The 27,399-nt window shown below is 39.4% G+C and overlaps 1 protein-coding gene across 2 annotated transcripts in view; it reads right to left on the bottom strand.

Annotated features, from left to right (window-relative positions):
* The window catches only part of FAT3 (FAT atypical cadherin 3), a 525,182-nt gene that overhangs the window by 327,744 nt on the left and 170,039 nt on the right, over positions 1-27,399 (bottom strand). The window lies entirely within an intron of this gene.

Here is a 27,399-nt window from a genome sequence, read left to right as displayed (position 1 = left end):
CGTTAAGCATCCGACTTCAACTCAGGTCATGATCTTGTGGTTCGTGAGTTTGAGCCCTGTGTTGGGGTCTGCGCTGACAGCTCAGAGCCTGGAACCTGCTTTGGATTCTGTCTCTCCCTCTGCCCCTCCCCTGCTCGCACTCTCTCTGTCTCTCAAAAATAAATAAACATTAAAAAAAAATAAAAGAGGCAGAAGCCCTATTCTCCAGCTCTTTCCAAATATAGTTCAGTCATCAAATCCGTTCATAGAAATTCTCTCGATTTGTGCTCAGTGTAGCACTGGAGTAATTGGGACATGAATTAAATAAGAAGTAAATATCTTGTATAGGATACAGCCATATACACATATTATGTAAGGATATAAATATTCAAGTACCAACTCATATTTGTAAAAACTTAATGTTAACTGACAAAAAGCTAAAAAGTGGTAATTGGAATTAAACAGAGCCAGATAGGGATCAGTTGATACTGCTGGAGGGAAGAGAAAGCATGCAGACAATGGAATACAGGGGTAGAAGCTGATGACTGCCCTGGACAGGCGATTTAATTACCCAACTTAGTGAATGAATATAGACACAATTCAATCAACATCTCCAAATACTCTTTCTTCATGGCCACGAGACATTTAAAATTATCCAATGGTTGGTGCAAAATGGAAATAAATTTACTACTCTCTCTGAGAAAATGAACAAATTTGCAAGAACTCTGAAAGGCGACCTTTCATGGGGTTGGATAAAGTTGGACATAGGAAGTTATATTCCAACATTCTAAGATACTTTTAACTGCATTGAGTTTGAGGGAAATTTTATCACTGTTGAACAAATAAATAATAGATGCTAGTAAATGCCGTATTTGCCTTCAAAGAGCTCTCAGAACATTATGAACACATAAGGCAAAGAAAACAGATACAAGTGTCATGATGGAAACACACATGCACACACAGGAAGTAGAAGAATTGGGAGAAGTGTCAATGCTGAAGGAGTGTAGATACAAAAGTGTCAGCCACACTGTACATACTAGGATACTGGAGTGGCGAAACCTTCTGTGAAGCTAGGAGACTTTTCCTTACAGATACCCCAGATTGGCTATTAAGTAGCTGAGAGGGAAATTTTCTTTCCTAGTGATAAGTGCTTTCTAACCAGTCTGAAATCACCTTTTAAATTAAATATTCTGTCAAAAAAGCTGCTTCTATGAGAGGGTAATGCATTGATAGGTATTCTTCCTTTTCTAAAAACCTCTTTCAGAACTTTTAAAGCATGAAAATTTTGCAGTAAATACTTCCATATTTCTGCAAAAATTTTTATAAGGCCACTCTGTGAGAGCAATAGAATAACAGCAAACACAGAAACAAACAAACAAAAAACCTCAATAAATATTAGATAAAACATAGAAGGTAAAATGTAGACTGCATTCACAAGTTGCCCAATGAACAACAGCAAAGCCCCAAGCAGAGACAGCCAGCACACTAATGAACAACAGTGATGTTTGATGGGGAGTAAAAACACCTTTACAAACCCCAAAGCTAAAATTGGATGGCAGAGTTTCTATGATTATGCATAACAGAACAGCACTTTAAAACAAATTCCAGTATTCTAGAACCACAGACTATACCCATCAAAATAAATGTTTTAGAACAAGTAGATAAAAAATCATAAGAGCATATTCTTGTGACTTTGGATTTGGCAGTGGGTTCTTAGATATGACACCAATACAGTGAGCAAAGGACTTAAGTAAATATTTCTCTAAAGGAGATAGAAAACTAGGCAAGAAGCGCATGGCAAAATACTCAACACCATTAGCCATTAAGCAAATTTAAATTAAAACCACAATGTGACACCTCTTAATACCCAATTGGATAGTTAAAAACAAAAAGTCAGATAATAATAAGTATTGACAAAAACATGGAGAAATTGGAACTTACATAATACACTGCTGGTGGGAATGTGAAATGGTCATTTTGGAAAAGAATAGGGCATTTTCCATTTTGGAAAAGAAGAGGGCATTCTTCTGATCTAGCAATTCCACTCCTAGGTACATTCTTAAGATATATATTCATGCAAAGCCTTGACATCGATAGTAGCATTGTTCATAATGACCAAATCAACAAAAATGTTCATCTGAATTGATGGATATGCAAAATGTGGTATATGCATATATAGCTATAAAAGAAAGAAAGCGCTGGTACATGTAACGATATTAATGAACCATGGAAACATTATGCTCAGGAAAGAGGTCCATCACTAAAGGCAACATATTATATGACTTAACTTACATGAAGTGTCCAGAATGCACAAATATGTAGAGACAGAAAATAGGTTAGTTGTTGCATAAAGCTGGGGGCACAAAGGGACAGCAGAGTGATAGCATAAGCTTCTTCTTGAGGTGATGTGTTCTAAAATTGATTGTGGTGATAGTTGTGTGACTCTTAATACAAAAACACTGACTATACAACTTTATATAGGTGAATGATAAGGTTTATGAATTATAGCTTCATAAAGTTTTCATCCAAAAAAAGTAAGCTCTAGGTTGCCAGTAAGTGAGGGTGAAAATATACATGACATCACAGAGATGGATACAATAAAGTACATAATAAGGTTCTGAAGTTGACAAACATAGGTTTGAATTCCAATTATAATACTTCTTTTTGAATTTTATTTTAGAGAGAGAGGGCAAGTGGGGAGAGGGACAGAGGGAGAGAGACTCTTAAGCAGGTTCCACACATGGAGCCCAACATGGAGCTTGATCCCACAGCCTAGGGATCATGACCTGAGCCAAAATCAAGAGTAAACACTCAGCCAACTGAGCCACTTAGGCATGCCCAATTATAATACTTATTAACTAAATATTTGAGGAAGTTACTTATTCTTTCGAAGCTTCAGTTTATCTCTTCTGGAAAAAAGGGAGTAACAATTATACTAAACTTACAGAATTACAATGAAGAGCACCTGATTTACAGTTTGTATTGAAAAATCATAATTATCTGGTTTCAGTGGTCCACACTATTCCCTTGCAACTACTAGAAAGTATGGAGTACTCACAGCCTTTTTAAAAGTTTTATTTTATTTATTTGAGAGAGACAAAGACAGTGCGAGTGGAGGAGGGGCAAAGAGAAAATCCCAAGCAGGCTCCACACTGTCAACACAGAGCCCAACTCAGGACTCGAACTCATTAAACAGTGAGATCATGACCTGAAATGAAACCGAGAGTCAGACACTGAACCAACTGAGCCACCCAGGTACCTCCTAACAGCTTTCTTAAGATAAGTAGATGCTCTCCAATCAGCTACAACCCCAACCACTCCTGGAACAATGATTAAGATGTTACGATTGGGTGAAAAGACCCTTAAATTGCAAAAGGAGGTTTTATTTATTTATTTTGAGAGAGAGCAGGGCACAAATGAGTGAAGGGCAGAGGGAGAGAAAGAAAGAGAAATGGGACTCACCAGAAGCAGGGTTCATGTTTTTTTTTTTTATCTGAAGCAGGGCTTGAACTCACATGATGTGGGACTTGAACTCATGAACCCTGAGATTGTGATCTGAGCCAAAGTCAGATGCTTAACAATTGAGCCATCCAGGCATCTCCAAAGCAGTTTTAAATACTATGTTACAAATTTAGGTTTCCCCACTTCTGGAATGGAGAATAACAGTAGTAACTTCCCTGGTTTTGTTAGTAAGATTAAATCAGATGCATGGAAACAATAGACCACAAGACCTAAAGGTAACAGCATTCTGAAGTATTTCTTCAAGTCACTGGTGAAAGCCAGAAAATTGTGCTGGAAAATGAAGACTCTGGTTCAGTGTTACTATGCACAAAACACTACTCACTGATATGTGTTTTAATACTCTCTGAAATCCTCCTTGACCCACATGAAAAGGGGCTTGGAGGTGTGTGAAGGTGAAGGAATAGACATTGGAAGGTTTCCAAAAGTTAGCTCTTTGTCATTGAGGAGAGTAGTTTTCCAGTCAGGTGCAAAGCAGCTATTTGGAAAGCTTCCTAAAAAATTCTTCTTTGGGTAATCAAAAATATAAAAACACCACACAAACAATTTTGTCCCTGTATTATTAATTACCTTTTGGGACCGAAATAAAACAAAACAAATTACCCCTGCTGAGTAGCGTGATAACGAGAGACGGCACCAGATGAGCTAAGCCTGTTTCATGCCAGAGACAAATAGGGCTTGTTCAGTGCCAGAGATAAATTGGACAGGCTCAGCTCCTACTAGAAATAACCCTCAAAATACAAAAGCAGGTTTAAACATTCAGCAGCTTTGACACACATACACACACACACACACACACACACACACACACACACACTTGCACATACGAAGGCATCTAGCTTCAGAGACCATCTGAAATGTAATTTAATGCTGGTTAGCCAAGAGCTTATCTCCAGGAAAAGAAAATTCCCTCTTACTTAAACAAACATTTTCTGTAGTTATTAAAATAAATTCCTATCAGTGGTTAGGACTTCTGTTTCCTGGAATAAGCACACTGATCATCAAGTACTTTCAAGAGGACAGAAAATACCCTGGTCCCTTCCAGAGAACTGAGTCTTCTGCACTCTCGACAAGCTTAGGCCTGTCTTAGAGAATGATGGCACTTTATGGAATGCTTAATATCTTGAACAATTTCTCACAAGTCGGAGGCCGGCAGCAAGTGCTTGATATGATAGCACAAGACATATACTCTGGCCAAATAAAAGAAGCTGTTCCAAAATAAGGCCCATAAAATATGTGGTAAGAGCCTTCAGACCCATGAAACTTTCACATTTTGTCAAAGGCAATCCTGGTGAATCTTCACCCCAAAATAAGTCACCCCTCAGGAATACAGGATAAGTTCTTTTTTTTAATTTTCTGCATTGAATTCACAACACTTCTAGGTTCTTAGCACATCAGAGGCCAAGATTTCAAGACCTCTTAAGGTATCATATGATTCTATTTTATTCCCTTCCAAAACAGGACAGCTTTATCAAAGCACAAGTTTTATCCCCCTTTGCTGCTTCAGAATTTATAAAGGCTTCCCATGGTCTGTCTGGGGCAGAGAGCTGCAGACTGCCAGCACACCATAGCTGAATTCAGGGTAGGCCCAACATCAACACTGGAGTTGACCAGGAATGAACCAATCGCATTTTGGCAAGTGTAGGGTTGTGGACATAAGGAAGCTGGGGTTAAACAGGAGAGAAAGCAGGGCTTACTTCTGCTTTGAGGGTAGGTAACAGTCCAAAAGGTCCAAACCAGGCAATGAAAAGATGCAGAGATTCAAAATGTGAACTTCAGTTGCTTTAAAGTTCAGTACTCTGGACAGCAACTCGGGAAGGAAATTACACAGTTAAATGCAACAAATTTCTTTGAACCTGGGCTATTTGGCAGGTCTTTGATCTAGGCACAGCAGGAAGCATCAGGAAGGAGGACAGTACTGGGAGGAAAAGGGATCTCATGATCCCTACCACTGTCTCTCAAAATGTGTGATAGTGGGGTGAGGTAAAGGTAGAAGCAACTTACAAGGAGGGTGAGGGAACTCAACATAAGTGATATAAACACCCTTGATAAATATGAGCCAAGTTCTTCTGCAGAAATTGAGATGGAGGAGTAAAGAGTGCAGGGCAGTGGACATTTTGAAAGCAAAACTAGGAGAAATATGATAGTAAAAGTTAAAAAAATATAAAAAGTGGATCTGTTAAGCAGTAGTTAGAAACCAGTTACAAAGTTGAAAGTGGAAAAGGCATTAATTGGCATGAATTCAACAAATATTAATTGAATCCCTACTTTAGCCCAAATTTGGCTCAGGGGCACAGAAACATATGAAACAGTATATGGAGCTCTGCGTTTAGTTGGCAGACAGATAAATAGAAAGATACAATTCAGTGCAAGGTGAGTGGTCTGATGATGTCAAACACTGGACATTTGTGAATAATGATCTGTATTAGAGCTTATTATCAACTCTGTGGTCTTTTTCTTCCCCTATTGGGGCTAAAAGTAGCAGACAACGCTTATGACTTCAATTAATCAGAGTTATGGATTGATACATTGGATGTGGAAACAGTATGTTCATAAAATGATAGTATTGTTCTTTGTTGTGTTTCAGCACCTTGGTGAGCACCAGGCTCCCTGCAAGGTCTCAATAGTTGGGGAGAGGGGGAGGTGATGCCAGGGGTGGATGGAGGCCTGGGTGGGCGAGGCATTTGAACCAAGAAAGCAGACCAAAGGATTGTGAGAATTCAGTTTCAGGGGTAGGACTTGATGAAAACTCACTAGCTTTGTCATATAAATGAACTAAAGAATGGAGAAATGGTCTCATCTGAAATGATGAACTTTTGATAATCATCAATGAAAATACTGTAGGCCCTGAGAGTAATGATGAGGGCAAGGATAGAGAAGATGTTTGGGAGAAAACATCTGAGAGGTTGATAGAAAACAGCTAAAAAAAAAGGAGGTAATTTAGGTCAAAAGACTGGATACAAGTTAACCTTGAATCCTCTTCCTCCGGGGTTATGCAGAATAGGATAACCTTTACTTGAGATGATTTCTAGAAAAGTGAGGTTCTCTACAATGAGCTGAGCTGACTATGGCTAAACTCAGAAAGACAACAATAATCACAGCTAATATTCGTTGAGTCTTTACTATATCCTAAATTCATCACTATGATGCATTGCCCCACTTAATCCTCACCGTCACCCAGCCTGCACAATACTATTTTTAGTCTCAGTTTTAAACAAGCAGACTGAGGCTTTCATGGTTTATGTTTAACTGGCCTGGTCCAAAGCCACAGTAGCAGAACCAGGCTGTCAACACAAAGTGCAAATTCTTAACCAACAGGCTACAGAAAAGGATGATAAAATGTAGGGTTTGGGGTGAGTGAGGTAATTTATGTGTATTTGTGAGCTTTTGACTAGAGACATAAAATGACATAAACTTCTCAAATGAATCTGTGAATACTGCTGACTCTGCCAATGACTGAGCCGAGTTTCACTCTGGACTAGTCTTGGGGAGGATGAGAGGCTGCCGGGATTAGTCCACACAGGCCACTGCTCTCCCTTTCTGCTCAGAACACAAGGCACAAAGGGGCAGCGATAAGGGAGCAGCTCCCTGCTCCACTGGGCTCTGGGTGTTAGCTGAGAATGAACTGACCAGCAGGTGGCCAGGACACGCCTGACTGAACAAAGCAATACACGCCTTAAAGGAAAAACAAATTTGTCCCAGGAGTTAAAGGTACACAAACTGTTATCCCAGACAGCACTTGGCTTAATAAAAAAGGAAAACATCTTCAAACAACCACAGCTTCCCATTTCCATTTAAAACTAATTTTATGGCATGCAGCTCAAGTTATTTCCAATGTAAAGTTGCACAAGATTATTACGCCTAACCATCACCAAAGGAAACCTAGGTGTGGTTTTTTTTTCTAAATTTCACACTCAGCTACTTAAATCTTTAATGCTGCAGTACCATCCTTATTTCATTGAGGTAATGACAATCGCAGAATTTCAAAATCATCTCATCAAACCATCGTGTTTTCTGGGTAGAGAAAATGTATATGGATTGGTGGTATCTCTGCAAATTTAAAGAAACAACTAGTTCTAGGTATCATTGGAAAAATTTTAAATGATAATTTTTTTGTCTTACGGCTTTTGTTATGACCACAGGATTGAAAACATGCCTCTATAATTTTAGATATTCTCTTTCTAAGATACTGGTGAATTAGTACAGACAGATGAATGAAAAAACATGTTCCCAGGTCTATAATCCCCAGTGGTAACGCTCCCCCAAATTACAAGCCTCCGTGCAAGAGTCACACCAGATCAAAAGGTATAGAGAAGATGTTCAGAGAAGATGCCACTCTTTCTCCAGTGACAGCCATGGAAGTGTACAAAGCCATCCAAGAGACTGGCATCAGCACCTCATGACACGTGGCAGCACAAAGTTCCTCTAAAGGAAAGGCAACTTCTCCACCTTGTAGCCAGCATACGAGGAGGGCCACAGAAAATACAAGATCTGGCACAAAAGCAGGGCCTAGCAGGACATACTTCTGTTACATTTAGTGGAAGTAAGATTAGAGTTAGGTGGTAGATGTTACAAGTATCGATCTCATCCACTAAGGCAGTGGTGGCTTCCTTCTACTTGCGTTGCACCACCTCCTCTAGTGAAGGGTTTGAAACAGATAGTGCGGCAAAGTCCTCCATTTTCTTTCTTTCTTGAAACAAATCATACCCTGCCTTCCACAATGATAAAAGATTCTAGAATTTATGTCCTTAATGGCTCCATCAGTGCCCCCTAGGGCTTAGACCTGTTCCTAGGGTGGCAAAAGGCCCAGCTTCATTCATCATATTGCACATACACCTCTGATTTCCCCATATTCTAAAGTTGAACAGATACTCCAACGTCAGAGAATTCCTGCTGTGAATTTCTTTTTGGAAGAATCAACCTCTTCAAATTCTAAGTTCTTTGAAGTCAGTACTTGTGTCTCATTCATCTTTGTAATTCACAATGCTCTGGGCACGAAGCAGGAAGTCCACAAATATTATTATTACTTCAAGAAGAGAAAGTGGGAAGCATCTGGTAAATGAGCAAGATCTAGCCGAAGTATAAAGGGGTGATGCTTACAGTTGCAAAAATACAACTGTTAATGTTAATTTTTAGCCAAAATATTATACAAAGCCATAAAGTGGTAGTATTAATTCCTTGAAGACTGGTGTGTTTTTTTGTTTTATTTTTTCTATTTCTTTCTCTTTATGTTTCTCTCTATTTTTCATGTTCCTCCATGTTTCCAGTTCTTCTTTCCTTTTTTCAGTAACATTTTATTAATATATTATGAAGGCGCTAGGTACCGTGTTAGATATTATTAAAAGGAAAGGATATGCAGTACAGCAAAAATACCAACAAACCCTGAGACTTTAAGATAAAGGGAATTGCTTCAAGTTATTTATCTAAAAATAGAAGACCATGGACTTGAATCCAGAACTCATTAATATAAAAGCAGAACTTATTTCACCATATGATTCTGTCTCTCCCTCTCTTTCAACAAGAAATGAAATACACTTCTTATATTTATTGACAATAGTAAATCAGAGCACTATCCTTCATTTCATAAACAGAAAATAGAACATTTCATTTTTCTCCCTGTAAGAATCTTCAAGTAGGCTGGTATTTACTAATATGATTCTTAATTTGACTACTTTCATTAGAGTGTGGGACTTGTTATAAAAAGAGACATTCAAATCTAAATTATTTAAATTACTTGTTTTAATTAGTTATAAACACATCACATTTTTATGTTAAAGAAAGAGTGCCCCTTTAAGTGGCTTTGCCATGATTTTCCACTGTAATTCAATAACAGTTTAGTGCTGAGGAGGCTGAAATTTTCATTTAAATTTTTATATTTAAATTTTTACATCACCAACTGCAACCCCAGGGTATGGGCGATTTGTAATGTTAGCAATTCTTTAGATGCTGAATATTAAAATCTACTTTTGTATTTCAAGGGTTATTTCTAATTACATGCACAATTGCTGATCCATCTGCCTACTACATAGATGTCTGTAGTTATATATGCTTGAATAATTATTGAAAATTAAATAACATCGTAAACAGTCAAATTAATTTCTTTGAGCATACCAAAGGCAAGAAGGCTGCACTTAGACCAAATAGGATTTGCCCTGACAAACAAAAACAGGCTTATCTTTTAGTTACCTCACTAAATTCCTCAGATTCTACTCTTACTTGATAAGAGTTTAGGAAAAATCCGAAAATTTAAAACAATACCTGAGAACTATTATTGAACAGCCACAAACCTTACCTGCATGAGTAATTTAAAATTTTCTTCTAAGGATGCTTCACTGTCAACACAACAAGCCCATAATGCGCTTTCTGTAATAACATGACCAAGTGCAGCAGTTTCACTAAGAAATGGTTTCCTTGAGTGTTCCAACCTAATACAAAATCGTAAAAGAAAAATGCCCTGCCAGCCTCTGTTTCTGCAATATCAGGCAGCCACTGTAAAATATGGAAAAAATATGGTAGGCTAGACTGCAGGGGCTTTGAAAATTATGTTTATTCAAATTATAGCAGAGAGGTTAAAGAACACTTTGCTGCTGAGAACACACACACACACACACACCCCACAATGGAAAGGGATCAAGATCACCTAGACAAGTTGCAGTAATCAAACAGGTCAGAGGGGAGGAAACCAAAGGAACAGGTCTCCCTATTTTAAATATGGATGGCAGGGGAGATTAGATCCCATGTTTTAAAGTGTTGGCATTGACAGAACAATTTTCTTACAGTAGAGAGATTTGGAAAGTCTCAAAGAACACAAATTTAAACCTTGTATTTCAACTACAGGTTCTTTCAGAGGATGACCCCCAGACTGAAGCCAGACATCTGCTGAATCTGCAAGTATTTGGTGGCCTTCAATTGGTCTGTAGAAACCACTGGGCCCGACCCTTGCCCCCAACTTATCAGACAGACATACATAGAGGTAAATGCACTTTGTCTGAGGTTCAGCCCCACCTGGGCCACAGAATTTAAGAATATGGAGTCCAGGCTGTGTTCAGAGATTGGGGCTGGTGAACTCCCAGAGGGGGGAAGGGGCAGAGGTTAGATCAAAGTGGTAGCTCAGTTAGGAGGAAAAGAGCAGAAAGCAAGTGCTGGTTCATGGAGCAGGTGACAAGCAATAAATAAGGATGGGTAGGGACGGTAGCACTACAGGAGCAGCTTAGTTGGAATACCCCTGAAAGAAGTCTGAAGGGCAAGCAAGATGCTACCAGCACTCAAGAACCCTCTCCAGTTGGAGTCAAAAAGACTGTCTCCTGGATGCTCCAGTGGTCCACTGTCTTAGAGACATTATCATTATCATTATCAAGGCATGCTTAAAACCTCATTTCATATGGTCACTAAAATCCTTTTCTGTAAGTGGTTTCTTTTTTTTGAAGTTTATTTATTTACTTGAGGGAGGGAGGGAAGAAGGGAGAGAGAGAGAGAGAGACAGAGAGAGAGAGAGCTCACAGACACATGGTAGAGGAGTATATAAATTGGGAGAGAAAGAATCCAAAGCAGGCTCCATGCTGTCAGTGTGGAGCTCCATGTAGGGCTCAAACTCAGGAACCTTAAGATAATGACCTGAGCTAAAATCAAGAGTTGGATGCTCCATAAGTGGTTTCTTAAAGGTACAACTCTACATCTTACAGACCTAACTCAGAACCTTGCTCCTTCTTCCATCTGCTGGCTATGCAACCTTGGGCAAGTCAGTTGACTTTAGTTAACAATATACATACCACTTCACATTGTTTTTTGTTTTTAATGTTTTTATTTATTTTTTAGAGAAAGAGACAGCACAAGCATGGGAGGGGCAAAGAGAGAGGGAGACAGAATCCAAAGCAGGCTTCAGGCTCTGAGCTGTCAGCACAGCTGACAATCTGGGGCTTGAACTCATGAACCATGAGATCATGACATGAGCCAAAGTCAGATGCGTAACTGACTGAGCCACCCAGGTGCCCCCCACTTCACACTGTTGTAAGAATTAAAACAGATGTCACATAGAAAGCATTTAGCACTGTGCCCAACACATGGCTCCTCCCCAAACATTTCATGTTCTTTTCCTCTTTATGCTGGCTCCCTCCCAGAACACCTTTCATCCGACCTCCATTGGCTCAAACATAACCCATCCCTAGCCTCTTGGAATCTGGGTTCCTTGTTCCCCAACCTTGCGGTTCCACAAAAGCTTATCTCATCAGAGTACTCATTGCTAATTCTCCCCATCTACCTGTGTGCCCCACTGGACTTTGGGTTCCATAATGGCAGCAGCCACATGCACCCTTTTGCCCAGCTGTCCTTAAGGGCCTGGTGCCTGGGAAGCACTGAGTACATCTATAGTGAGTTCATAAATGATGGAATTAGTTCAGGTTCTAGATCTTCTGTGATGTCTCCGACCATGCTGAGCTCTCCCTTTCACAATTAAATTAACTATTTTCCATGATACTATTTTATTCCTTAATTATATACAGTTATGCTATTTTTATTTACTAAATGTATATAGGTATACCATATACAAAATATTTTTAATTTTTTGTTACTTCAATGCCACCTCCTTCCACACTTAGCAGAGGGTCAATGAACACTCAGTGAATTAAAATAGGTTCATGACGTTTGGTGGGTCAATTAAACTTTGTATACCTCAGTTTCTTTCTCTGTAACATGTGAAGGCTATGTTGCATAAGCTCTGAATATGTTTGATTCAATGCTTGCACGGAAAGGAAAAATCAAGTATGATTTACCACTTAACATGCTGTTATACAGTACAGACCCACATATGCAATCTACCTTCTTATAATTTTCAATTAAGGCATCAATAAAATATCAAAAATCAAGGACTCACAAATCAAATCCCATATCCAAGTAAAGAATTACATTTCAGAAGAAAAAGGCACTCATTTTTCTAAGCAACTGTAAAGACCCAAATATACTTGTGCCAAGGACAGTTCCAGCATGAAAGATATAAAGTAACATACTTGCACACACAAAGCCTATTTTTTTTAAAAAAAAGAGAGAAATGTGGGAACCAGGTGAAAGGAACAAGGTAATTTCCAAAGTCCTAGCATTCTCTTGGCAGGGGATTTGGGTAATAGCTTGCCAATTGCTGGTTACTGCTGCCAAGGACCAGGACTGCTGTGTTCAAAATTGCTGGCAATGGCCACCTATTGTTTGTGAATTTCTGTCTTAGCAGGAACTCTGCGGAGAGGCTACTCAGGTCAGCAGGGAAGCAGATTTGGCTGATACTCCCAGTGGCCATCACTGCTTAATGCAGAGAAGTCACAAGAGGGAAACTTGAGAAAGAGAAGACCTATGAAAATTTCCTGAATTTTTAGCCAGTATGCGTGTGTGGATAGATAAATAGATAGATAGATCCTCTGAAAAGTAAATTACAAAATGATACTAATAATTATGTACTCTCATCACTGAACATTTAAAGAAGTGCAACTTGCGGTCTGCTGACTCTTCTAGTTTGGTAGGAAGTCTATATATGTAAGCTGGTGGTAATATACTTTGCAATAGCTCACACAACCAGATAAAAGGACCCCCTGGGAAATTTTGGTTTGGTGAGCTCACTTTGGCATCTCTTTTATGGCTTAATTCTCTAGTGTTACCTGCTAATTCTTGAAGGTGTTTCCAGCTTCTAGTCAAAAGGCAAAGCAATCTAGAGGCTCTGGAGTAGATCCCAACTCTTGAATTTACAAGCTGTATGATTTGGGCGCGTTTGTCAAACTCTCTGAGCTTCAGTGTCCTCATCTATAAAATGTAGCTAATCATAAAACCCTTCTCTGGCTTATTGGAATGAAATGAGAGCATATGTATAAAGCAGTTCCTGTCATTTATCTCTCTGTCCATGGTGTATTGGACAAAAACAGGCTCCGGGGTCTGTGAATCTGACCTTGAGTCGTGACCCTGCTGTTTACTAACTCAGTGACTCTGGTAAGTTAGATTCCTGAACATCATTTTCTTTGGTGATACACTGGGGACAATCATACTAACATCAAAAACTTCGCTGTATTATTCAGAGTATAAAGTAACTGCTGTTAAGAATAGTTGGCAAAGATATACTAGAATAAAAATTACCATGCCATCATCATCATCATCAACCTGTACCTTCATGAAATGCCCAAATCATAACATTCTTATATATCTTCTTCTACCATTATCTGAGATCCACTACATATCCATCTTCCAACCCACTGGAGCCATGTAACTTATGAAGAGAGAAAGGTACTTCAATGACAGGCTGATGGTGAGTGAAAATAAATCTTAATCTCTAATATAATAAAACTAAATGGTTCCTCCATGATTAAAGCAGCAAAAAATATTTTGAATGGGCTTCTTGATTTGAAATATCTTTGTATATAACTAGATCTCTTGCTTGTACCAAAATATGGGTTATTGCTTGTCTTAAGATCAAGATGTCCCGATAGGAGAACAATGCTTAAGATAAGAAAAATGTGAATTAGTCTATGAGGAAGTGGGTATCCAATAATATCTATTACCTTTCCAAGATGAAAAGGCAATTAAGACATTTTTAGGCATTTACAACTATTCTGCACATAAAAGAAGTATTCTATAATGGGGTTTCAGGAGTATACAGCCTTAAAACCAGACAGTTAGCATTATGATCTTGGCAGGCTAATTAGCCAGACTTTCCTTTTTAAGCAATTGACTTAATATACTACATAAAAGAGAATATACACTTGATGCCAACACTCAACGGCCATTGCAGATGGCCAATTGAAGCTGTGAAGGCCAACTTCTCTTACTTCAGAATTACATTCTAAATCACACACTGAAATAGCTAGTCTTATTATTTAAGAAAAACTTTGGTTTAAATTGTGTTTAAAATATTTTCCTTTTAGTAAAGAAACCCTTTCTCCTTTTCTTCTCTTCTCCTTTCTAAAACAAAAACAAAAAGCTATCTTTGAAAAAAATCTCTTACTGAAGTGTTTTAAAAAAGTTATATGCGTGTAAGTTTCCAGGGAAACTTAGGCAAGAATCTATGTGCCAGGTCTTGTGAACAAATTAATTTTAGAAATTACACATAGCTTTGATAATAAAGATTCTAGAAGTTGAAGTTATCACCATCAGATGTAGAGAAAAGACATGAAATTTTTCATGTTTACACAACATTGCTTTGGTAATTTCCTTTCTTTGTCATTCTTTTACTCATAGAAAAGTGAAAGATAATTCAAGAAGTAGAAAGGCAGGCTAAGATTGTCCTTGTATTTAACCAGAAGAGCATAAGCAAACAACTGTAGCTGAGAGAGAGTTACATGAAATATACGTTTCCCCAGAGTATATGTTCCATTAGGATGAACCATTACGCAGAAGTAGTAACCACCATTGATCAGAAAAGTCCTTGATATGCCAGAATAAAATGTACTTCATCTCCATTTTTCTAAGGAGCAAACCAAGGCTAAGTCACATGTCACTGACTTGCAACTGTTTGGAATGGGATTAGATTCGAATATATCTAATATGTCTGACTAAAAAGCCTGGGATTCAAGAGGAATTTGTACTGCCTCTCATAGCTCGGGATTCATAAGGTGATGTCTAAGATCTCATCAGGAGCAAATATTTTATAAATCAAGGGTTCAAACGCTGCCCATAGACACCAGCCAGCAAGGCCTCTACCTCCACAATGCAGAAGGCATCTCTGGCCCTCCAGCTATGCCTCTTTCCACACGACTAGGAGACGCCAAGCAGATGTGCCCACCTGGTGTCCGTGCATGGCCATCCACACACATTCTAAAGTCTAGTTCTTAGACTGAGCACTAACTCTATGTATTCTGGAATTCTCTACACAGATGACTACCAGGACTGTTTCCATGGCCTGATTGACTCTCTTTGTTGAATCCACTTTCCCTAGGACAGGCCATGCTTGCTCAGTGCCCAGGACTGAGGATTGGTTAGGAGGAAGCCATTCCAGGGGACCTGGGTGGCTGAATCAGTTAAGCAACTGACTCGTGATTTTGGCTCAGGTCATTAGCTCAGCGTTTGTGGGATCAAGCCCTGCATTGAGCTCTATGCTAACAGTGAAGACCCTGCTTGGGATTCTCTCTCTCCCTCTCTCTCTGCCCAATTCCTAGACTGATTCTCCCAATCTCTCTCTCTCTCTCTCTCTCTCTCTCTCTCTCTCTCTCTCTCTCTCTCTTTTTCTCTTTCTCTCAAAATAAATAAACTTAAAAAAAAAAAAGGAAGCTATTTCTATGTGGGTAGAAAGGTGGAAGATAGGAGGCCAGAGCTTGGACATGTGGCCTAGGGTGTCCACACACATGCACTGGGAGAGAGTTGCGGGGTGAGAAGAGAAGCTGGGCAGGAGTAGGGGGTTAGGCAGGGTCGGCTCTCCCCATGCCACCTTATTTGGTACTTACAGGACTTAGAAAACTCTAGTTTCAAATCTTGCCTTTCAGATTTGTATTTGTCAAAGTAGAGGATGGAACACACTTTATTAACAGTTTTATTTGTTTTTAAATATTTATACTTGTATGTGGCTTCTATTTGTTTTCCATCTCAGACCTGCGAATGCTAATGCCATAGGCATGTTTCATTACTTCTTTTTAGGTTTAAAGTAACACTGCTGTCAGGGGATTTTGCATGAAAACAGTAATTTGTAGCATCTCTTACAGGAAGGCATCTGGCCATTCCAGGACAACATTGTAGACTCAATCATCCTTTAGGATTAAACAGCAGTAGTCCCCTTTCAAACAGGGAGGGAATGTCCACTTGGCCACCTTCAGTGGTTGAACATAAAGCCTCTGCTGGAACTGCGTAGTCGATATCCTGTTTTCCACACAGTCTTTGACCTGGGCCAGTATCACTCCCCTATATCAGGTCTCTGCCCGGGGACGCATCTTAGCACCAGACCCCTGATCTGAGGAAACCTTTAGGTATTAGTGGATTCACCTTGTCTAATAGGATCATTCAGGGAAAATTAATCTAATTGAGCTTGTTTTGTGAACAAATAAATGTCACTTAGTGCGACTGAAGATATAACCCATGTCCTTGGGAATCTCTCACTTAAGACAAGAACATGCAGTAATCACTTGAACTTGGAGAGAAGTCTCTTTAATTGTCTGTCTTCCTTCAGTTCAGGGCATGCCAGATAAGCAGTTAGTGAAGGGGGTCCTTCCTGATTATGCTCACAGAAAGCAAATGACTCCCTGAAAAATCCTTGTTGAAAAATAATGAATACAAACAATGAGACTATCATGTACACTCTCATGTTGAAACTTTAATCTTTGAAAGAAGGGCAATATTATGGGGTGCCTGAGTGGCTCAGGTAGGTGAGCTCCTGAGTCTTGATTTTGACTCAGGTCATGATCTTGCAGTCTGTGGGACTGAGCCCTGCATCAGGCTCTGTGCTGACACCGTGGAGCCTGCTTGGGATTCTCGTTCTCCCTTTCTCTCTGGCCCTCCCCCAATTGTTCCCAAGTGCATGCGTGCACACACACACACACTCTCTTTCTCAAAGTAAATAAACAAACATTAAAAAAAAAGGCCAATGTTATTTGTGTACAATCCTTTTTTTTTTTTTGATATTGAAAACTCTACAGTGACTCTAATTTCAGTTTAGATCAGAAAGCACTAGCATATGGTGTATGAAAACAAAATTAATTATGGCCACACCATCCTTTCTTAGTTCCTTCTCTTCATCATATATTAATCTTCTGGGTACTGTTCTACATGGTGAAATACAGAGAATGAATCACTGTTAATATGCTGTCGCCAGGTTAAAGTACGAGAGAATGTGGAGATGTCAGAAAACAAATCCCAGAGAGGAATGAAACACTGTTTTCCTTAGCTTATGATTATCATACAAATAGACTCCTTCTGAATCTAAATGAAAATGACAAAAAAAAAAAAAACACTTTACATTCACATACACACTGACAAGGATGGAAAGGCAGACCTTCCCAACACCGCAGTCCCGGGGAATTTTCACCACTGCTGGAGTTTCACATGCAAAACCACAATCAGACAACACACTCTCGCTTTGAAACTTGGAAAGTATCTTGTTGCAAAACATTACAGCAGATGACATTTCTTGAATTAAAAGCAAAAATCTGTTATCTTCAACCACAGGGAAAAGTTATTATAAACAACGTATGGAAAAATCTAACAGGCACGTGGAAAGAGGAGTGAAGAAAAAATAACAATTTCTCTAAGTAGAGCTGTGAATGTTTCCAGGATCGAAGACTTAATTTTAGAAATGCCTGGTCACATTCAACTATCAGTTATAATCTCAAGTTGGAAAGGTTATTTTCTAAGCAACAACATGTCCAGAGCTGGCTCTGAAATGACTTGGGTATGTAGCAATGGGACACTCATTACTGAGTAGGGAAAATGCTGTTTTTAAATATACTTGGCAAGGCAAATTCCTAAGCCAATCTAAGATAGTGGAGAAAGGAATGGGCCTGGTGGGCTCTTCTTCCACACCTTCATGTGTACACTTCATGTGTACTTGCCAACAACTAAACATTTTTGGAAATTTTTTTAATTTTTATTTTTGAGAGAGAGAGAGACAGAGCATTAGTAGGGAAGGGGCAGAGAGAGAGAGAGGGAGACACAGAATCCAAAGTAGGCTGTCAGTACAGAGCCTGATGCAGGGCTCGAACTCATGAGCTATGGGACATGACCTGAGCCAGAGTTGGATGTTTAACCAACTGAGCTACCCAGGGGCCCCATTTACATTTGTAAAGACTGAGTTTCAAGAGCACCTGGGTGGCTCAGTTAGGGTTAAGCATCTGGCTCTTGATTTGGGCTCACATCATAATCTCATGGTTTGTGAATTTGAGCCTTGCATCATCAGGCTCTGTGCTGATAGTGCACAGCCTGCTTGGAATTCTCTCCCTCCCCCTCTCTCTGCCCTTCCCCTGCTTGCACACTCACTCTCAAAATAAATCTTAAAAAATAACAACAACAAAATGACTGTGTTCCAGTTTACAATCCTACCTACTCTTTGGCCTCTTGGTTTGGAAGTTAATGAATAGCTTCCAGAGTGAGTCAAATTTGGACTTCATTGGTTATAATCCCTGAGCAAGAATTAAGGCAAATTTATTCTTTCACAAGTTCATCCATCCATTCATGGATTCATTCAAGAAATATTTACTAAACTACTACTACCTGACAGTCCCTGTTCAAGGCAGAATATACAACAATCAAAAAAAAGACAAAAGCCCTGTCTTCATGGAGATTCCATTCTGGTGGGAGAAATAAAGAACAAGGAAAATAAATAGGTTGCATATAGACTTTGTTAGCTCCTGGTAAGTGCTAATCAGAGAAGTAAAGCAAGGGAGGGACCCTGAAGAACTGAGAATTGCAATAGCATATGGGGCGACCAAGAAGGGCTGTGTCAGAGGGTAACACACAAGAAAGGCCCTGAAGGGAGCTAGTGATGCAGTCATGTGGGGATCAAGGAGAAAAGCATTCCAGGCAGCAGAGCCAGCAGGAACCATGGCCAAGAATGTGCCCCAGTGCTCAGAGGATGTTAAGGAGGGCAATGAAGAGTAAGATGTGAAGGGGGTGAAGAGGGAGCAGATCAGACCTGCCCAGCTGAGGGAAGAACTTGGGCTTTGACAGAGTGTGACCAAACTTCTTGGAGCATCTGCAGAACACCGAACATGAATTACGGCACATGCCTCTGATAAGTGTGAAGATTCATTATGACCTTGGCACAGCATCTGCATGTATCTGTCTGAAAAAAACAGTTAGGAGAGCCTAACCATAGGAATGGCCATCCACGCTTCAGCATGGGCTCCCTGAGGGCTGACAGAGCTGGTGAGTCCCTCTTGCAATTAGAGGAAGGCACTGTGCTCTGGAAGTGCCAGGAGTCTTTGCTAATCCTGAGAGCTTTCCTGGCTGGGGCTAGGGCTCTGAGCAGCCTGTTCAAAGTCCAGCTCTCACAATGCAATTTACTTCTTAAGGTGGGGGAGGGGCAGGTCAGATGATGACAGCGCAGTCTGTCCCTGTCATGTCTGACTGGCAGTTATAACAGATGGATGGCTTGACATTTTTTAAAAGAAGCCAGTGTCTCCCTACCAACGTCCTTTTAGAAACGAGTACATTTTAATGTTTAACAGGGCACTGAAAAAGAACCACCTGAGATTCCTCTCTCTGAAAAAGGGCTAACAATGGGTTTCACACATAGAGAAGCTCCCGGAGTGCATCACAGTGTGGACTTAAAAACACACTTGTCCTGACACAGAACTGAGGATGCCAGGAAAATTAAAGCCATAAAGGGTAAGGAGTTATTTGTTCAGTATGAATCAATAAAAACGAAATGAAGTACTTCAAAAATTGAACCAAAAGGCCACAGGAAGTGAGCTGTGACAGACAGACCCTGCCTACCTTGAGATGTGACATGTCACACCTCTTGTATTCCCAGGACCTAGCACAGTACCTGATGTAGAGTTTCTCATACATGTTTGTTGAATTAATTAATTCACAATTAGTACATAAGACAAGGTACACTATCATCAACTCATTAAAGGCCTGAAAATGTTGAATTTATTTATTTCATCATACTGAATTCATAAGCATACAATCCACTACATTTTTTACATTTATTTATTTATTTTGAGAAAGAGAAAGAGAGGGAGAGAAAGAGAGCACACACGAGTAGGAGAGGGGCAGAGGGAGAGAGAAAGAGAGAATCTTTGAATTGACAGTGCGAGCCCAAGGCAGAGCTCGAACTCATGAACCATAACATCATGACATGAGCCGAAGTCCAGACGCTTAAGTGAATGAGCTGCCTTGGCACCCCATCCCACTACTTTAAAGTTTTATCCTTGATAAGGTTTATAGAAATCTGGAAATCTAGAAATCTTCCTTTATTTTAACTATCAATACAACAGGCTGGCCATCCTTGAAAATAAAGAATCTATGTAGGGTAGTTTAGTAACCTAGATTTGACTGTTGCTTTTCATTCTGAGATATAAAATTCTAATTCTAGAGAACTTTTCCGTAGCTTGCCTAGCCAGACGTTCATCTTGTAGAAGATGTTATTCTAAAACTATTACAGATGAAGTATGTGAGAGTTTTAATATTGTGAAGTATCATGTAAATTACAATTAGGATAGCAATTATTATTCTGACATCTATTAGCAAAGACCAACTCCCATAGTTTTGCTCTTTATGAAAAGTAGAAGGCATTTCCCAAATAATTGCCTGCTTTCTCCCCTACATATAAAATCACATTAATATCAAACATAAGAGAAGGACAGTGTCAAGGCAGTAGAAGGTCACGGTGACATGGTTTAAGCCCTGCCTACATCTTTAACCCTTGCAGTTAATGTTAAGACTTGGCCCAGAATTGATGCTGTAATACACAATGTGCTTTCAAAACCTAGGATAAACTGATTTAAAAAGTGACTAATGACCCTTAATTTTTCTTTATGAACAGTTAGGAAATTTCCAGTACTGTGTACATTCTGACAACTTGCAGACTATGTCAATATAAAATCTGTTTGAATTCCTCAGAGACAAGTCAATCCAGAGATGACATTTTGAAAACAGTTCAAATGTCAAATGGGAGTTTAAACCAAAGCAACTAGTCAAGGAAATTACAGGCATGTTTGGATTTCAGAAAGCTATACATGCTGTTTTGTTACAAAAGGAATTCAGAAATCCCTGTGCAATACAAGTAAGTGACACATATTATCCAAAGCATGTATTTATTCATTCATTATTTCCTTAGAGCATTCCTGTGTGTAAAGGAATTCACTCATTCTTAGAATGAATATCAATTGTCTTACTCCCCTACCTTAGTGCCTGGTACACAGTAAGTGCTCAACAAACACTGAATGTTTAATAAATAGATGAGTAAATAAATGATGAGTTAGTGACAACCTTTTCCCCACTCTGAAGAATCTTATTTTCTTGTACTACAAATTCCAGCACATTGCCTGTACTATGAATGGTCTGAAATTAAGACACTTCTTCGGTTTTCCTTCCTTTTGCTGCAGGTAGCTTAGATGTTGGAAGGCAGAAAAGTATCCAAGAAAGAAAATAAATAAAATTACTGTAGGGAAAACATCCATGTTTTTAGCTGATGGGAGCCTAAATAGACAGTGAAAAATGAAATTGTGTAATTATAGAGAAAACCTAACAACTGTGACCTGTGTCAAAAAGGTATGCCACAGTTCATTTCAAGACAAGGTGACGCCAAGCAAGAACACTACTTTCAAGGTATGTGGACAATTTGAAGGGACACAAATCACTGGGATCCAATGGTCAACAATAAAACCTTCATAGTTTATACACATTATGTAACAGGAATCTTATCAAAAGAAACTTCATTTCTTTTTACTGTCTCTGAGTAATTTTTAAAAAGTGGGCTTTTAAAGGAGTTTGTTCACAACAACTGTTACAACATTTCCTTCCATGGGAATGGGCCAGAGGTATATGGTCCCACCGGTTTTTATACAGACACAGCCTCTTCACCAATGTAGTCAATGCAGGAGAGGAGAAAAACAGAATGCGACTCCTGAAATAAATGCCACAGAGTCTGGCTACTGATGCTGTGGTACTTTCCCTTTGTGGGAGGAGAGCCGTCAAGGTTACCTTTCGGAGCCTAGTGGTTCTCAACCTACTTACTATTCTAATACCTTATTTATATGATGTCTCAGCAGATGAGAAGCAGAAAATTAGAAGGCAGAGCCCTAGAAGAGAGAAGCCTACTGATAACAATGGTGAGTGCTTGGAAAGCTGAGCTCACGTGAGGGACCCAAACATGCTGCATTTGATGCCCACCCCCAGTAATTAACAGTCCAAATGGAAACTCCGTATCCATGACAGGCTACATAATTTGCAGAGCCCAGTGCAAAATGAAAATGCCAGGCCCCTTGTTCAGAAAATTATTAAAAATTTCTGGACAATGACAGCAAAGCATTAAACCAAGCATGTGGCCCTTCTGAGCGCAGGTCCTGTTATGTTTGCATGAGTAGCTGGCCTACAAAGCCAGGGACCTGCTTATATCCTCATGCTCAGTATGCTAAGCTGGAAAAGTAGAAGACACGTTTAATACACTTTGGAAAGTGGTACAGAAATATAGCTTCTTTTTTAAGTTGTTGTTTTGGCACTTCAAATTTGAAATTCAGTTATCTGAGAAATCCACTTTTGTATCATTCCTCCATTTCAGGAGCTACCACATAAGACTAAAATTCCAAAACCCCATTTCAAGGACAAGCCCAGGATTCACCCTCCACCCAGGTTTTGACTTGTTGAAGTGTTTTTATCTTGTGAAGAGCTTGTTTGTTCTTCTAGGTCTGAGGAGTTTCCCATTTCCTTATGTCCCTTGCAGGCCTATGCAGAGAATCCAAAACCCATAAAGGCTTATGAGATCAGAGAGGGATGAGAGCACCAGATAATTTAAGTCATCCACTAGTCGTTGCAACCCAGCAATGCGTTAGTGGAGATCCACTGAAAACATCTCTAATATATCTAAACACACACACGCAAATATAAATCTACCAACTCCATTTGATTAAAGTCTAAGAGTGAGACTTTGAAGACTTTGATTATCAAAGCCCATGTTACACTGAAAGCCATTTCATTGGGCACTAAAACTACTTAAATACTAAAATTACAGAAATATGTCTAAATCTAGTTTTATAATAAACCATTAATAAATATCCCTATTTCCCGGGCATGAACATCATTTCTTCAAGAAGAAAACATTTCTCACTATGACAGAAAACAATTTAACTAAGTAAAAAATGAACAATTTAGTATGTACATAGCCAAGATGAAGTATGTCTTTATAAAATGGGAAATTTTACCGAGAAGAGAATTAACTTAAGTGGTGGGAGGTAAAATTGGATTTGTCTTGCTTAACCCAAGTACCGGCAATGGCACCATATTTAAAAATGGTGCTTTGGCAAAGGCTGAGCGCTGTCGGCATGTAATAGTCTGTTTCTAATGTGATGGATTTATTTTACATCTCCTCGCTCATGTTCTCAGATGTTTTCCTTCCTAAAACAACCAATAAATATTATCACCATTTATTATTGCCAGAAAAAACTCCCATAAAGAACCTTGATATTATTTACTTAATCTCTTCATTTTAAAGCTGTGTGACAAAAGCAATAAATAACAGTGCATGTCGACACGACTCTGGACTATGAGAACTCACAGGGTAGGGTCTTTGCATTACCATCCTTGGACCCTCCCTGCTTAGCCTTGGACCCTCCCTGCTTAGCACGGTACCTGGTATCCCATAGGCACTCATAAAATGCAAACATGTAGTATATATCTGAGACCCTTGACACATTTCACCAGACACGTTCCTCACCAAAATTCAATAAAGGATTCTTTGTAAGCAAATTCTGTTGAGAGGCAAGAATTTTGAATGCATTTAATATTAACTATAATGGTTAATATCTGTTGAACACTTTATATGTACAAGGCTCAGCTAAATGTTTTATAAAATACATGAGCCCATTTAATTCTCACAACTCAGTGAGTATCTCCATTTTACTGATGGGCAACCTAAGCCATAAGAAGTTAAAAACTTGTCCACTGCCATATGGCTGGTGGGTGAGTGAGATGGGGCTCCCAGTGAGAAGGACTCCATGCTTCTCGTGGCTGTACTGAGAGAATTTCATAGGGAGAATTCCTAGAGAGGTGAGGCATAAGCAACGTTGACTAAAATAGTATAATTCCATTTTAACAAGATTGTTGCCTAATTTTTCTGTGGAATCCTACATATATAATTTAAAACAGTAAATATCTATCTAAGAATTAATAATAGAGACAGGGCTTAATCCAAGCACATGCTGGAGATCACACATACTTTAGGTCTTGACCCACAGAATTTCATAAATGAAAGATAAAAAGTGGTGGTCAACGTTCAAACTACTGTAGATGAAAAATCCCAGAAATAATGTGACTAATAAAGACAAATACCTTTCACTGATCTCCCCGCTAATTACCAAATCTACAGGGCTCTTGTAGTTTTTAACCTTTGTGCAGCAACCAACATTAGAGAACATTCCTTTTTTTCTGAGCCTCTCTCCTGACTTGGTTTCTACAGCAACAATATTTCAGGGCCCTTTCCTTTGCACGAAGAGAAACCCATTTCAAACTGCGACAGCAAAGTTATGTGTTATTACTACAAAGTATGTGAGAGAACCTAATGGCAAAGAGCATCTAGTAACTAACACAGAACCAGTCATCAGAAAGTCTTCAGGATCAAGCCTATCAGAGCCTGTCTACCTGTCTGTCTGTCTGTGCCTCAGCTATTTGCTGCATGCAGCCACTGTTTTAGTCCATTCAGGTTGTTTTAACAAAATATCATGGACTGGCTCATAAACAGCAGAAATTTATTTCTCATAGGTCTGGAGCCTGGAAGTCCAAGGTCAAGATGCCAGCGGTTCGGTGTCTAGTAAAGGCCCACTTCCTTGAAGACTGAATCTTCTAGCTGTGTCCTTATAGGGCAGAAAGGGAGAGTAATCTCTTTGGAGTCCCTTTTACAAAGGTGTTTGGCCTATTACTGAGGACTCTGACCTCATGACATCATTATTTCCCAAAGGCCCACCTTCACACATGTGAATTTTGGAGGGACATGAACATGCACCTATGGCTCTCAGGTTTACATCTCCTCAAGAGATTATCTTTGAATCCCCATAAGAGATTCTCAGCAGAGAGAATCTTGATGGAGTGTCAGAGAAGGAAGGATTGAGGGAACTGAGAATAGGGATGATGTTATGGCCTGGACAATACCTGCAAAGTTATTTACAACAAGGTATCTTCTCTGTGAAGGCTGTCCGCACCTCTCACGTTTGCCTCTTCTCAGAGCCACCAAGTCCTGGGTAATATTTTCTACACTGTCCCTGGCATCAGCACCCCCTCCCCTTCTATTTAGTGCCACCGTCCTTATTAGACACTAGGACTATCAGAGGGAGAGATAGTCTGCTCTGAGATGGTCTCAGGGCCATCAACAGCACATGAATACCCTTCTTCATACCAGCTTCCCATCGGTGTTAGGTTGAAATGGAAGCAAGTCGAGGTGGTAATAAGAAAGGCAGTTATAATCTATTAATGATGTCTGTGACAGGAAAACACAGAGTATCAGCATGTGAGTCAGGTACTGATGCTTTTTGACTCTTGTTCTAACTCTTTCATTTACAGGTGAGGATTCCGAGGCCTCCAGAAATGAGGTAAAATTGTCCACTGTTAATAAGAGGAGTTAGTGGCAGAAGCTGGGCCAAAAGGGTGTGCCTGGGTGGCTAAGTTAGTTAAAGTCCAACTCTTGGTTTCCGCTCAGGTCATAATCTCATGGTTCATGGGTTCAAGCCCCATCTGGCTCCACAGCTGGCCTGTACGTAGCCTGCTTGGGATTCTCTCTCCCCCTCTCTCTCTGTCTGCCCTTGCCCCATTTGTGCTGTCTGTCTCTCTCAAAATATATTAATTAATTAAAAATGGTGGGGATTTTTTTCAGTATGGATAACCCAACAACATCTAGGTGGCTCAGTCAGTTAAGCATCTGACTTCAGCTCAGGTCCTGATCTCATGGATCATAGGTTTGAGCCCTGTGTCAGGCTCTGTGCTGACAGCTTAGAGCCTGGAGCCTGCTTTGGATTCTGTGTCTCCTCTCTCTCTGCCCCTTCCTTCCCCACTCAAACTCTGTTTGTCTCAAAAATGAATAAACATTAAAAAATAAACAAATCTAGATAACCCAACTACTGCTACTAAGGCTCTTTCCAAGGCATCTTGCTATTTTTTTTCTTGGTAAATAGATATATATCTAAAATAGGGACAGAGACTTCTAGAAGCCTAAGAGACAGCTCTCTCTTTAGCTCCATCAGAGAGCACTTTTCAGCCACAAGTTAGATAGTCACATATATGGAAGTCAACAGGGCAGAGGGACACAATCTTACAAGAGGAAATTTAATAAATCCATAGGTAAAGTGTTACATTTATTTGTACTTTGAAAACACCAACTTTATAAGTCCTTAATCATACAATGTGGATTCGCTAAAACAAACTTTACACGTGAAAATGACATCATTTAACACATACTGAGAGCTTACTACATGCTGAGTACTTTTCAAACTACTTTATATATATTAATTCATTTAATCTTGCTGGCAAGCCAATTTGATAGTTAGTATAATTATTCCGTTTTCACAGAGGAGGAAACTGAAGCTCAGAGAGGTTATATAATGTGCCCAACACTGCACAGCTAAGAAATGGTGGCACTCACATGCACATGCTTGAGCATGGATCTTTTTGGTTTCTCTCCTTGCCTGCATTATTGTGAAGCCTAACTATGACTATGTATAGCAAAGTGCTAAACAAATATTTGTCAGTTTGCTACAACAGAATCAGAATGCTATCAATAACTCACTACAGGCTGGTTTTGTAATTTTGTTAGAGTTCATGTGCTTTTCTAGAATGATCTACCTCTAGTGAATAATATTTATAGATTTCTGAAACACTTCAACATTTTTGTAAGAATGTCAAGAAGCTAGGAACAAAGTAATTCAAAGATGACAGGAAATGACAAGACTAGAATACAAAGTGGTCACAATACTAAAACTGGACTTTAGGCTTTCAAGGTTAATGGTGACACTACATTTTGTCCTATTGTAGCTTTTCAGGCAGAAACTTTCAGTGCTTTCAGAGAATCTCTTTTAAAAGACTGAGAAATGCGGGGCACCCTAGTGGTTCAGTCAGTTAAGTGTCTGAGTCTTGATTTCAGCTCATGCCATTACCTAATAGTCATGAGATCGAACCCCGCATGGGACTCTGTGCTGACAGTGCAGAGCCTACTTAGGATGCTCGCTCTCTCTATCTCTCTCCGCCCCAGCCCTCCCCTGCTCACATGTGCACACACATTGTTTCTCAACATAAACATTTTTTTAA

The sequence above is a fragment of the Suricata suricatta genome, chromosome 11 (genome assembly GCF_006229205.1).
Source record: "Suricata suricatta isolate VVHF042 chromosome 11, meerkat_22Aug2017_6uvM2_HiC, whole genome shotgun sequence".
Lineage (NCBI taxonomy): Eukaryota > Metazoa > Chordata > Mammalia > Carnivora > Herpestidae > Suricata > Suricata suricatta.
The sequence above is the reverse complement of the archived record's forward strand: the minus strand, read 5'-3'. Positions and strand labels throughout refer to the sequence as shown.